The following is a 12,532-nucleotide window of genomic DNA, read 5'->3' as shown; positions in this document are numbered from 1 at the left end:
AATCTAGTTTTAGGATAATTATAGTTCAAACCAGAAGAGCACTTGGACCCAAGACAGATGCATTAGTAGGACAACTGAGCATAGTGGATCAAATTCAGACTCGGCAGAACTGCATTGTCTTGTAGACAGCTCCTCCCGGGGTGGATTCAGCCCAGGGAGAGAAAGCAGCCCCTACAGATAACTTGATAAAGTGATTGGAAATCTAAAATAACCCTCTTAGTAGAGAAGGCATAAAAGAAAGGAGTACAATTGTTTCAGGTTAGCATTCATGCCCCAGGTGTAAATAGGGAGTGATATTTTCTGAAATATTTTGGTTTATGCTAGTTTAACCTGTTTCCCTTCTATCTTGGTTTCACTGCCATGTCTACTGTGTTACCACTGGTTCATAAAATCCCAGTTTGTTTGCAGACCATATCACATTTAGGCTTTTTTTCAAAGCCCCAGATGCTGGAATTCATGTGTTGCTTGCAGACACAGACCTTCAATTTCCTAACCAGTCATATTTCTAGTCATATTTCATGGCAAGTTTGAAAACATTAACCCTGAGCCCTGAGTCACCAGCAAGCAAACACAGTTTTCTTTCATTTTCCTAAGTTTAAAGCCAGTCATTACTGTGCCCAGTTAGATGTTGAATCCTTGGGACTGTCCATTTAACTCACCCCTCTCAGGCAGGGACATGTGGGATTTTTATAGTTTATGTGCTAAGACATGCAGTCAGGCTGTGTACTGGGCATGTTTTAATTGAGTGCTGGAGGAGCCAGTGTTGGGCGACTGGTTTATGGAAGACATCATGCAATCCCAGTGCCCTCAGCATCTCAGAGGGCTCCACAAGACGCTGCACAAGATCCCCCAGACCAACTCTGCCTTTGTTGTTTTCTGGTAAAAGAGCATACCCACAGAGAGGCAGGAGTTTATTGCTTTTTCTTAGTAACAGCAGTGGATCACCTGAGAATTCAGTTTTATGCAAGACAGAAGTGGCAGGCTACTGACAACAAGGAGATTATCACTACTTCAGAGGAGCTATTTTAATGTCCAGTGTCCTGTTTGGCACAGGACCAGGCACTTCCAGTCATACTTCCTGACTGAAGACATATGTGAATTGACAGAGGGGGTCTGTCCTGTGTCAGCTCCTGTTTCCACTAGCTCCCTGTTATGGCATTATTCATTAGCAGTATGAAATTATTTGGCACAGCCATAGCTCACTATCAAACAAGGGCTTTTTTCATAGTGGTGAACTATGGTTTTCTAGAGGCTTCATTTATTAAGAGCATTGGCATCTTCCAAAGCAAAAGGCTCTCCTATATGCCATTGCTATTGAGTGTGCATCAGAGGGGTATGTATTATTAAGCAGATACCCTCTCCTTCATTTGCAAGTGCAGGAGCTGTTTGACACAACATGAAAGCAACTGGAGAGAGGAAGCAAGCATCACTGTATCAGTCAAAAATGCATCCAGCTCTGCTGTGGGGTTCCTGCTTCAAGGGGAACAAAATCCATTTCTCTGAAACTCAGCTCTTTAGAGCTCTAAAGTGGGTAGCAAGTAAAGCATCATGTATTTCCCTTGTGTCCAAAAACGTTAGGGTCAATTAAAGAGAAGAGCATCTGTTAAGGGTTCAGATGATGGAGAAATGGAGAGTATGTCTATCAGCTCATGGATAAAGCAAAGCAGGTGGGAGCTGTGGGCAGGATAAGGACAGAATGACAGTTCGAAGCAATGATGACAAGATGGGGAAAAGGCCTGGGAAAAGGATGCGGTTCAGTAGAGACACATGTGAGGTAGGCAGGAACAATCAGCTGTGCAAACACAGCCTGGGTTCAGCTGCCAAAAAAAGAGATGAGAGGGTGGTTGTGGATTGCAGAGTGAACATGACATTGTTGATTCATTGTTGTGCAGAGCCTAGATGTTCTGGTGTGGATATAGTAGGAGAAGAATCCATACAATGGGAAATTACCCTTCCACACCAGACAGAGTGATGTGCTGTGGCTTGAGGAGTGGAGCTTGCAGAGAGCCCAGCTGCTCTTCAGCAGGGGCTGAAAACACCCTGGGAGCAGAGGCTGACTGAATAGTATGTAAAGCCTGTAGGGAAACATAATCCTCCATCTATGTGAAGTGTTGTCATAAATGGATTGTCTACCATAAACAGGAGCAATGAGCTTGAATTAAAGCAAGTAAAATTCGGAACATGCATGGGAAAAAAAATCCTGCAGGTAAGGACAGCAGTTAGGGAGATTGAAATTTCCATCATCCTACAAACAGGTCAGACGGGGGTGGTTAGAATTGATAAAGAGGTACAGCCTGCCTTGAGGCTGGAGAAAAAATTAAATGAGCCCTTGTGAATCTTTCTAGCCCTGTTTTTCTGTGATTTATCAGAGCATTCACAGCTGCAGTTTTCCACATTTTTACAGTTTAAAAATCTAGTTCCACTGGCCAACACAGCAGTGGAGATGCCAGGAGAAAGTGGAAGACCTCTTGTCTAAGCCCAGTGACACCTCACCCCTTTTGGAGCAAAGCCCCCATGAAGCCACCAGCAGGCTTTGCTCTGGTCTCCTTTGGAGCTGAGAAAGGAATGCTCATGGCTTTTCTCTCCATTTTCATGGCACTGAAATATCAACAACAAATTACAGATGGGTCAAAATAAGGGCAGTGTTTCAGTTCAGCTTCCAGGTTGTTTAACTCTTCTCTCTTCCATCATTCCTTATCAGTCTCTAAGTCTCTTCAAAGTCATGGTTAAAGAAAATCCCCTCAAATTCCTGTCCTGGAAGTGCCAATGCCAAGCTGTTCACTTTTTTTTGATTCGTTCTGCTTTTGCAGCAGAAATGATTCATAAATTGAGATTCACATGGCCTTTCAGTCTCCCAGAAGCTATTAGGAATATATAGGCTCAGTTCTAATTCCTTCATTTGCTATTTTTGAGGGAAGCTGCTTAATAGCATGGTGGGTTACAGGGAAGGACAAAGCACCTCAAAAGGTGCTTCACCTCTTCACAGATGTGGACCTCAAAAGGACAAGGAAGAGTGATCAGAGACACAGCAAGGGAATCAAGCAAGACATTTTCATCATGAGGGTGAATAGTCAAGCATGGGATATGTTACCCAGGGAAGCAATGTTTTCTCCATCCTGGAATTTCAAAACTCAGTGGAATGAGGGAGTGGACAATCTCACCTAACTTTGAAGTTGGTCATAGTGATCAGAGTGGGATTAAGACCTAGAGGACTGTTCTATGATGCCAACAGAGGTAAACCAGAAATTTCCTGAATGCCAGCAGAATTTCCCATACTTTTTCATACCCAGAACATACTTTTCCCCTGTATATAAGTTGCCAGTGGTTAGGGTGTGTCTCCAGGCTGCCCCAGTCACACCTAGGGCCACCAAGCAGCCGACCCAGGGCATGCTGCTCAGTCTGTTCCACACCACATCCCATCCCTCATCTCTTCTCAGCTCACTTCTCCTGCTGGATTTTGTCTGGAGGCCTGTTAATAAGCACAAACATCTCATTTGCTTGCTTTGTTTCATGATAATGGAAGAGGTACGTGTGTCTATGTGGTCTCTAAAATAAAATTTAAAGAAAAGAAAAATTAACTCTCTTTCTTTTATTGGTGTGCCACTGCAGCATGGGAGAGAACAATTTATGCCATCTCCTCTCACTTTCTTATAGCATTTGTTGAGGTTTTAGGGCCTCAGTAAATCCACCAAATGTCAGCCAGAGAAGACACACCTTAGCAGTAATGGCTGTAGTCAGAACAATCTCAAAATGCACTTTGCAAATACTGAAAAGCATTCTCCCTACCTGAAAGAATAGAAAAAAAAAAAAAGTGAATATCACCAGCATGTTACTCAGATCAAAATGAGCACATATTTTTACGCAGGCTTTGCTCACAACTGCACCAAACAGTTTTTGCCTTCACTGTATCTGCTGGATGTCTATCTGTAATTACAGGTCACCAGGAAGGGCAAAAGCCATTTTGACTTTCAGAGCCTGGGTGATGTGGCAAAATAGGGCTATTAGAAGATGACTGTCTTGTAACCAAGCCAATTTTAGTGCAGCTCTGGAAGCTCTACACTGATGCAACCATGACAGTATACATAAAGAAATTACCCTGTCTTCTTGCAACACTTTTCTGCCTATTAGCTGGACAATAAATTTTTAGGAGTATTCTATTTCTTTGCATAGACATCAGATATCTAAAGCCAAGATGATGTTTAAAACCAGCACAGAGAATTCTTGATTAAAGCACTGAAAATGTGACCAAAATGAACGTACCTTTACATCCACCATTGTAAAGGAATATGCAGGACTGACAGGGCTTCCATCCCCTCCATGGTGTGGCTCTCCTGAAAAGAGGGGTGCTCAGTCGTAGGTGATGCTAAAAGAGCCTTTCCGGGTGCTTGCATAGGCACAGGATGGACGAGACAATCGATCTGCTTGAATTTAAAAAGACAGATTTGTGAAGAATAATTGCCTTCCAACTTGGCAGACAATGTGTACTGCCTTGAAGGGACTCACAGCTGTGTCCTGTTCTCATGGAGTTAACTGAGCTTAGAAAAAACCATTTGATCTATTATTCCTTCCTTAATTCAACATAGCTGAGCTTCTCCCAGGATATTCCATTTGAATTGCAGCAGGCTTTCCATTTTGATGTGTTGGCAGTGAATATCTGTTACACTGATGACATTTTCTATGCGGAAAGTATCACCAACACTTACAGTAGACAGCAGCATATTCATCACCCAAATGGCTGACTGTGTTGCAGGAAAAGCAAGATGGGCTACCTTAGACTATTAATGCAGGTTGCCTTGAGCAACAGGAGTTTTGCAACCAAATTCCCAGTTTTGTACCATTTCTGAGTTAGACTGACAGCTCTGGCATTTAGCTTCATTTAAACCTAAGGCACAATTAAGTACATAACAAATAGATCAGGTAGCAGCACCACTCATGTTCATAACAACCTTCCAAACTTCATCCATCATTTTCTACAACTCTGTGCAAAGATGTCTGGCTCTCACCTTTTAAAAAGACAGATTTTTCACTTTTAAATTTCATATTTGCTCAGTACTTGAACACAGCTGGAAAATTCCTACATAACCTTCTTCCCAGGGAAGAGGAGGAGGCACAATCCCCTGCAGGAGCTCTTGAAAAGTGACCACATAATTAAATGAGTAATACAAAAACCATGAGCCTAGAAGAAGAAAGAAAAGTAAATTTCATATTCAAACTGAAGCTTTTTTTCCTTCTCTCTTTTTTTTCCTTCTGGAGACACAATGCTGCTTCATTAGGCCTATGTTGATGGTATCAGCACTGAAACCAGCATTTATAGAAATAGGATGCAGCCACCAGCAGAACCAGTTTGCAAACCCTCTCAAGTGTTACCTGTCTGCCCTGACTCACTCTGAAGCTCATAATTTATGTTCTTTTAGTTATATGAAGAACATCAGTAAATCTGTAGAATCATATTTCCAAGGTAGATCATTAGTACTCACAGAAAAGTCTGTCCTGTGGAAACTGTCTTCAGGAAAGTGTTACTTAGGTATGAATCCCAAGCTCTCTGAGCATGTTAAGCACATTATTCCTTCACCGAAAATGTGTCTCAAGGTTGGTTTCTCTAATGCAGACCTTTGCAAGGCAAGAAGCAGCCTGTTGTGCTACACACAATATCTGTTAGGCTCTGCTGGATGTAGAGAGACCAAGATATTGTCCAGGTCTCTGTCAGGACTCTGGTCCATGCTAACTTCTCCCTTCACTCTGCAGGAGGGAAACCCTGAGCTTGGCCCCAGCCTGGGGACTGAGACTGAAGGGGACAGGGCAAAGGAACTGCTCCATTTTAGTCTCAGTCCAAGTGCAGGTGAGGCAGCACTCAATATGAAATTTACATTAATATATTTTTAACATGAAATCGTTAAATTACATGTTTATGCTAAATCCAGTATTTGAGAGTTTTGAAACCTGCCCAGTTTTAAAAGTAAGAGCCCCAGCACACTTCTTTGTATTGATACGGTGATCAAAAAGGGCAGTTTAGGCCATGTCTACGAGAAAAGCATTGCCCTGGAGGGAAACTTTTCAGTCTTGTCTGAAATATCCCTGCATTTCCCTGAGGGGCCATCCAAAGGTCTGTTTCATGACCTGCATATTCAATTTCTTCTGGCATATTACAAGACATGCATATGCTAAATGCATGCAGATCTCAAACATGGCTTCAGGAAAAATTTCCAAATGAGTAAGTTCAATTAACTGAGTTTGCCCTTCCAAATTCATTATTTTTTTTCTAACAGTCTACAAACAACCGTTCAGTGACCATGGGATGCTCCATATTGCATCCCGTCAAGGTGGTCAAACTCAGGATGTAACTGGGAGCACAGGGGAGGTTCCTTCCTTGTATGAATATCATGACAGCACTCAGGAGAGGTCTGAGAGCCAACAGCCCCTCGACTGCTGCTCAGCGGGCCTGCTGACACTGCTCAGTGGTCTCCTGGCCCTCGTTCCCCAACAAAGGTGCACCTGATCTCCCTGCAAGACGAATCATCTTTCACAAAAGACTCCTCAGCTGGATTCAAGAGCACTGATCTCGTACTGGAAATGTGTTGCTCTTGCAAATATTACCTCCAACAAATACTTCACAGAGATTCAAGGCTGCTTCTTCAAACCAAGCCTGCATCAGTCATTCACAACTGAAATACTGCCGCTCACATCTCCCTGGCACTGAATGGAAGCACAAGGCACCCCACACACATCCCCCCATCCTCCTTCCTTCATGACTCAGCTGCATCCCTCACTACTTAGTCAGTTTTTCACTTCTTCTCCCAGCCAAGGTATCACACTCAGTCTGTGCTCCAGCTGTAGGACTGTCACTTTCCTGCGATCAGTGCCCTGTGGCTACGCACTAATTTTAATACCTGCCTTGTCCTTTAATTGTGTCTCTACATCAACCCTGCTTCACAGTCCTTTCCTCGAGGAGAAAAGCAGACCCTTAACACAGATGGCAATAAGTGCTAGGGTTTACCATATATGGTGAATGGATCACTTCAGATTTAGCATAGAAACATACAGAGCTCTATTTTCTGCTGTCAGCATTAATACAAAAGGTATTAAATTCAGTGTCTCCTGTACTTCTCTCCCTCGAAGTGTCACGCATCCTGCAGTATGATGTGCTCTGCCAATCTGTCCCAGTTCTCTCGATGAAGCTTGGAAAAGCAATTCATCCCTTAGCTGATGTTATATAAGGTATTAGAGTGTTCTGAAACATGTCTGCCAGCATTTTGATGGTATTGTTCAAACGCTATCACCAGAGACTAGTCTGCTTAATGTGGCAGCAGTGTTCCTCAGTGGTGGCTTGTCCCACACAGTGACTGAGGAGACCTCGCACTGACATGTCCCAGCGTTTTTCTGCTGCCCTCTCATGCGCTAGCCTGTTGTCTCTTGTGTGTATGAGGCACCTCAATTGCCTCTATACTCCTCCCCAAAGCAGTCCTTACCCCCCTGGGCTGCTTTGATCTGTGAATACCTTCAAACTCAGCTCATGGAGTTGAGAGCAAACCCTTGCCTTCTGTATAGGACATTCACATTTTACTTGATGCTATTTCTGTCCATTTGTTGGGGAAGATGCTGAAGAAATTCACCCATCCTGAATTTGATCTTAGAAGGTCATATGTTCTATTGATTACAGACCCACCTGCCTCCCCACCATCTTCTCTTGCTTCATATCCCAGCTCCTTACTGTGCTTTTTTGCCCTGCTCCTATTCCTACCATCCAGATTACCCTGTCTATCTCTACATCTGTTCTCCACTCACTAGTCTGTCTCCACCTGCTTTTCACAACTTTGCCTTATGCATCCATATGCTTGAACTGCAACCGTGGCATTTCTTCATCCTTGGCTCCAATGCCCAATTACAGAGGAAGACCTTCTCTGTTGGGCTGGAGCCTTCAGTCCGGAGATGAAATCATCCAAGAACTTACCCGCAGCACCATATATCTAAAATGTAAGTGAAATAGTGATTTTTTTTTCAGAGGTTTATGTCTTGGCCAGATTTGAGGAGAGGGAAAAATGAAAACTGATCCAGTTGCAAATCAAACCCTCCTACTGAGCTTCATTTCCTGCTCCAAAATGAGGCACTGCAGTTCAGGCTAAAGAGCTCCAAGAATTCTGGCTTAAGGAAATTAAACCGGTTTGTGTCAGACTTTTTCCAAATTTGATGGATCAAATTTGCTGAAGCTTACAAAGCCACCAACCCCTGGGATAGGTAGTATAATATGTAATTCATTTGGATTCAATCTTATTTGACAAGGCATAATCAACTGAAAACAGGACTTGAGAATGGAAATTGTTCAGTAATTCTAAGTCTACACAGCTGTGAAACTTTAAATGTTCTTCTCTTCCAAGAGTGGAAGCGCAGAGAAAAAGTAATGAAATACAAGTTACTAGTAATGATCTTCATATTCAGTATCATAAAAGTTTAGACACTAAACAAGGTTTATTTCGTTAAGTGGCGGAAAAAAAAGTCAATTTTTTTGTCAGTAGTCATCTTCAGCCCCTCCTAAATGCCCAGTTACAGTTTCTGAAGGACAAAAAATGCAAGATTAAGTTAGGAGCTGATGGAAGACTTTTCATGGTCATGTGTTACAGCTCCAGGATCCCATGCTCAGTTACCCACAGAAGGTGTTTCTCTATATTACCCTGCACCATGCTGCAGAACATGACATTTTCAAGTAATTTGGGCCTCTCATGGCTTTAGTTTACCCTCATTTGGTTCTTACTTCAAAGCAAAGCTGACATTCGTTCTGATTTCTTAATGGCAACTACATGTTTACCCAGCATTCAACAGAGCAGACACCCAAAATTTGCCCTCTGAATGTTACAATATGAATCAACAATATTACTGCTCTGTCATCAGCACAGCTTTTCCCCAGCTCGCTCTCTCGATCTCCACAGTTCACATAAGCAGGTGCCATTAGTCTCTCTCCAGCAGCAGCAATAGCTGCACTCTCTGCCTCCATTCCCATCCCAATCCCAATGCTGCAGGATGCTTTTCCCAACCCAGTCCTTTTTCACATGTGCAGAGACAATGGCCTCTGAACATGATTGGTAGCTCTGCCTTCCACTTAATGAGTACCTGCAGCTCCTTTCCACAGGAGCCTGGGGCACTACCTTTTCTGGATTTGCAGATCTACTCTACCCATCCATCTATGGTAAATGAGGAAAACCCAATACCTCCGGGTTAGGGATCTGCTAGACCTTGTTTCAGGTCTTTATGCAAACCTTTCTCCTTGCAGATCACGAACCATCCCCAGATGCATGTGCCTGAGTTTGCTCTGAACCTCTTTGCACAGCACAGCCCCTGGACAAGTGGCTTCATCCCACCACCCTCATCCTCAGCCACATGCGCTTTCTCCAGCTGCTGTCACAGCCTTAGAGAGGACTCCAGCACTGCAGAGGTCCCTTTGCCACTCCACCTTCATGACTTCATCTTTACTGACCTCACGGTGGTGAGTGGGGATGTTTCTGTCTCTGACAATAAACCCTTGCAAACTCCCACCTTCAAACAGCCAAGCAGGGTCAGCTACAGGTGGCCTCTTGCAGACTCTCACCGCGTTATAAAACTCAGCGTGACTGCAATACCTATACAGCACATTAGCCACATCTTCCACTGCACAAAATTTTAACACTGAGAGCCAGAGAGCATCATCAGTCATTTACCACAAAGAATGACACAAACTTCAAAGAGAAAATACAGCTGCAAGTCTCAGTAACTCAGGAGAAAATACGCTCTTTCAAGACTCCATACATATATCTTCTCACATTATATAAAATTAATTTCCGTGTCAGACAAAAGCAAAGAATTATTAGGATGAAAGGTCACTTAAAATGATCTGTTACTGATTTTATCAGTCACTACTTGCAGCTTTAAAAAAGTCAATGCCATCTAATAGTGTCCATATTTCATCTGTTGAGAAATCTAATACTCTCAGAAAGGAAGCAATATCAGACTGCATGGTCAGCCTCACATGGAAGAGAAGTACAATTCTGAGAAACAATAAGAGAAAGAAAATCATGGAACTCAGCTAATATGTTGCATTTATACATGGAAGGAGAGGAAAGGAAGGAGAGAAAAAACAAAATTATTTTGATGAATAGTGAGAACATCTTACAAATAATGCAGATGCCAACATAAGATATTCTATTTCTGGAGCTGGTAATGAAAGAGATGAAGATGGCTGCAATGTCACTCCAGTACTATGAGAGCACGGTCAATCCTGTCAATAATCCCAGTTACAGAGTGGAGTGCATATGCAGAATGTTTCTGAATGTTTCTGAAATTCAGGAGTGCAATGGTAGGTGTCTCATATTAACATCCCTTTTTCCCAAATTTTATGTTGCATCTCCACCCATATGCTGCTGTTGACCCTATGGTAGCATCCAGATGCCCTAACTTAGGGTCCCATTGTGTCAGAAGCTGCAGTCTCAGCTAGCAAAGGCTGTGGCTGCTCCCAGTGGGTACCAACACATGGGTGAAGGGCAGGGAGAGACACACAGTGCCTAGGCAGCAAGAGAATCCTGAAAAAGGAGCATGTCTTTTCTTCATTCAAACATACCCATAAATGCAAGCATAAGGAAACCTAACTAGATTTATCTAAAAGCAATGAAAATCTCTCTCCAAGGGATAATCTTGCCTCTCAGTTGGCAGCGTTTGTGTCAGAGCTTGCTTACTCCCTCACCTAGTCCAAGACAAGCTCATGCACACTTCCATGAACTGTATTGAGTGGCAATAACAGCAGCGTAAAAGAGGTGCTCCTGCCTCCTGTCAAAAGGAATGCAACTGTGGCACATCAGGGCATCATATGTGGAAAGACAGAGCATGTTTCTGCACTAAGACAAGTGAGCTCAGTACTGGGCACCAAGTTGCCTTAGTTACTGGCTCCCAGCTGGTGTGGCAGATTGTCTCCTTTGGTGTGGCCACAGACACCTGAGTCCTTTATCCACCCTTGAAAAGCACTTCACCTTGTCACCCCCAAGGGCCAAGCCATGTGCAGCGTGGCCAGCCTGGTCCCTGTGCTGGCAGCTTTTCCCTCCCTGCCACCGGCTGCCAGGGCTGGGAGAGCTGGGCACAGGAGGTGTTTCCAGCAGTGCTCCCACCACAGCTGTGATTCCACATGTCCCCACATTCATTTACACATCCTCATGACTTGCAATTATCCCTTCCTGCTGCCTGGTGGGGGCAGCTCCCCAGGGCAGGCATGGTCCTTTCTGAAATGCTCCAAGTGACCCAGACTGGCAGAACCTGGGCAGAAGTATAGTCCTTTCCTCTTATTTTACCCCATGCCACTACTTGTTCCTGTTTTGCATTAGGAGATATTTTTTTCTCCCCCTCATTTCATATTTTAAAGAATCAGCTTTGTCAGTGTTCTGGCTGCCTGAGCTATTGCAGGAGCACTGCATTAACTTGGGGGGCAACACTACTGACACAAGGCTTGCTTTTTAGCTGGTAACACCATTACAGGTATTATGCTTTGGCAAGTTTAGTACATGAGATTTCAGCATTTAACACCCTTCCTTCCCATTTTAGTTCTATTCATATATTTTTTGCTAAAAAGGTGGGGGTTTTTTTATCTTTACATTTTTAATCCACTTCTTATGAGAAGCTCCATCTCCTTGATCTGGTCCATCCATGAAACTACCGCAGTCAAAGGAAATCTGACTGCTTGTACTACATCACTGATTTGGGGTCAGAACATCTGCTCTCAAGTTCTGCCTCAAATCAGCAACTGAGATACTATTCCCTAATCAAGCAGTCTGTTATAATTTGCTTGAAAAAGCTATATGTGATAAAAACAAGTTAGCTGACTCCCTGAAACATTTAAATGTCCTTATCTATATATATGCATCTTATGATCAAATCTAATGCATCTCATCTGAATGCTTACCGCAGTGCCTTGTTATCCCAACTTAAATCTAGTTAGGAATGTTATTCACAACTGTTCTTTTAATAGAAAATCAATCCTAGAATTACCCATCTGATCAGGACTTCTGTTCAGTGGATGAATTTCATGGTCTTGCAGAATTAGGCCTTACATTATCACAATTATGTGCAGAAATTACATGACCTTGTTCTGTATTTCCCTGACAACAAATTTTGTGTTTCCTATTAGTTCCAGATTTTTATCTGATAGCACAGTGATAATATCTTCCTGAACACCAAATATAGTGTACTTGGCAATTACAGACTGAGAAAAGAAGCAATTATTTTGCTTACAATGCTTTATGAACTAAGTTCACAAAGGCTGAGACAGAGGTGTCAGCTATTCTCCATACAATCTGATATTTGCATGTTAATTGAATCCTCCTCCAAGAAGGCCACCCTGTTTAGCTCATCAGAGTAAAAGCAAGAAAGCTAATTCACACCTCAGAGGGGGTAGATGAAGAAGGGCAGCCATTATCAAAATTAACAATTACCAAAATAAACAATTACCACGTTTCTTTTATATTAGAGGTAAAACACACACATATGCATAAACAAGGCTCGGTCCATGGCTGTTGACAATGAG

This window comes from Corvus cornix, chromosome 3 (genome assembly GCF_000738735.6).
Source record: "Corvus cornix cornix isolate S_Up_H32 chromosome 3, ASM73873v5, whole genome shotgun sequence".
NCBI lineage: Eukaryota > Metazoa > Chordata > Aves > Passeriformes > Corvidae > Corvus > Corvus cornix.
This window is presented reverse-complemented; position numbering follows the sequence as displayed.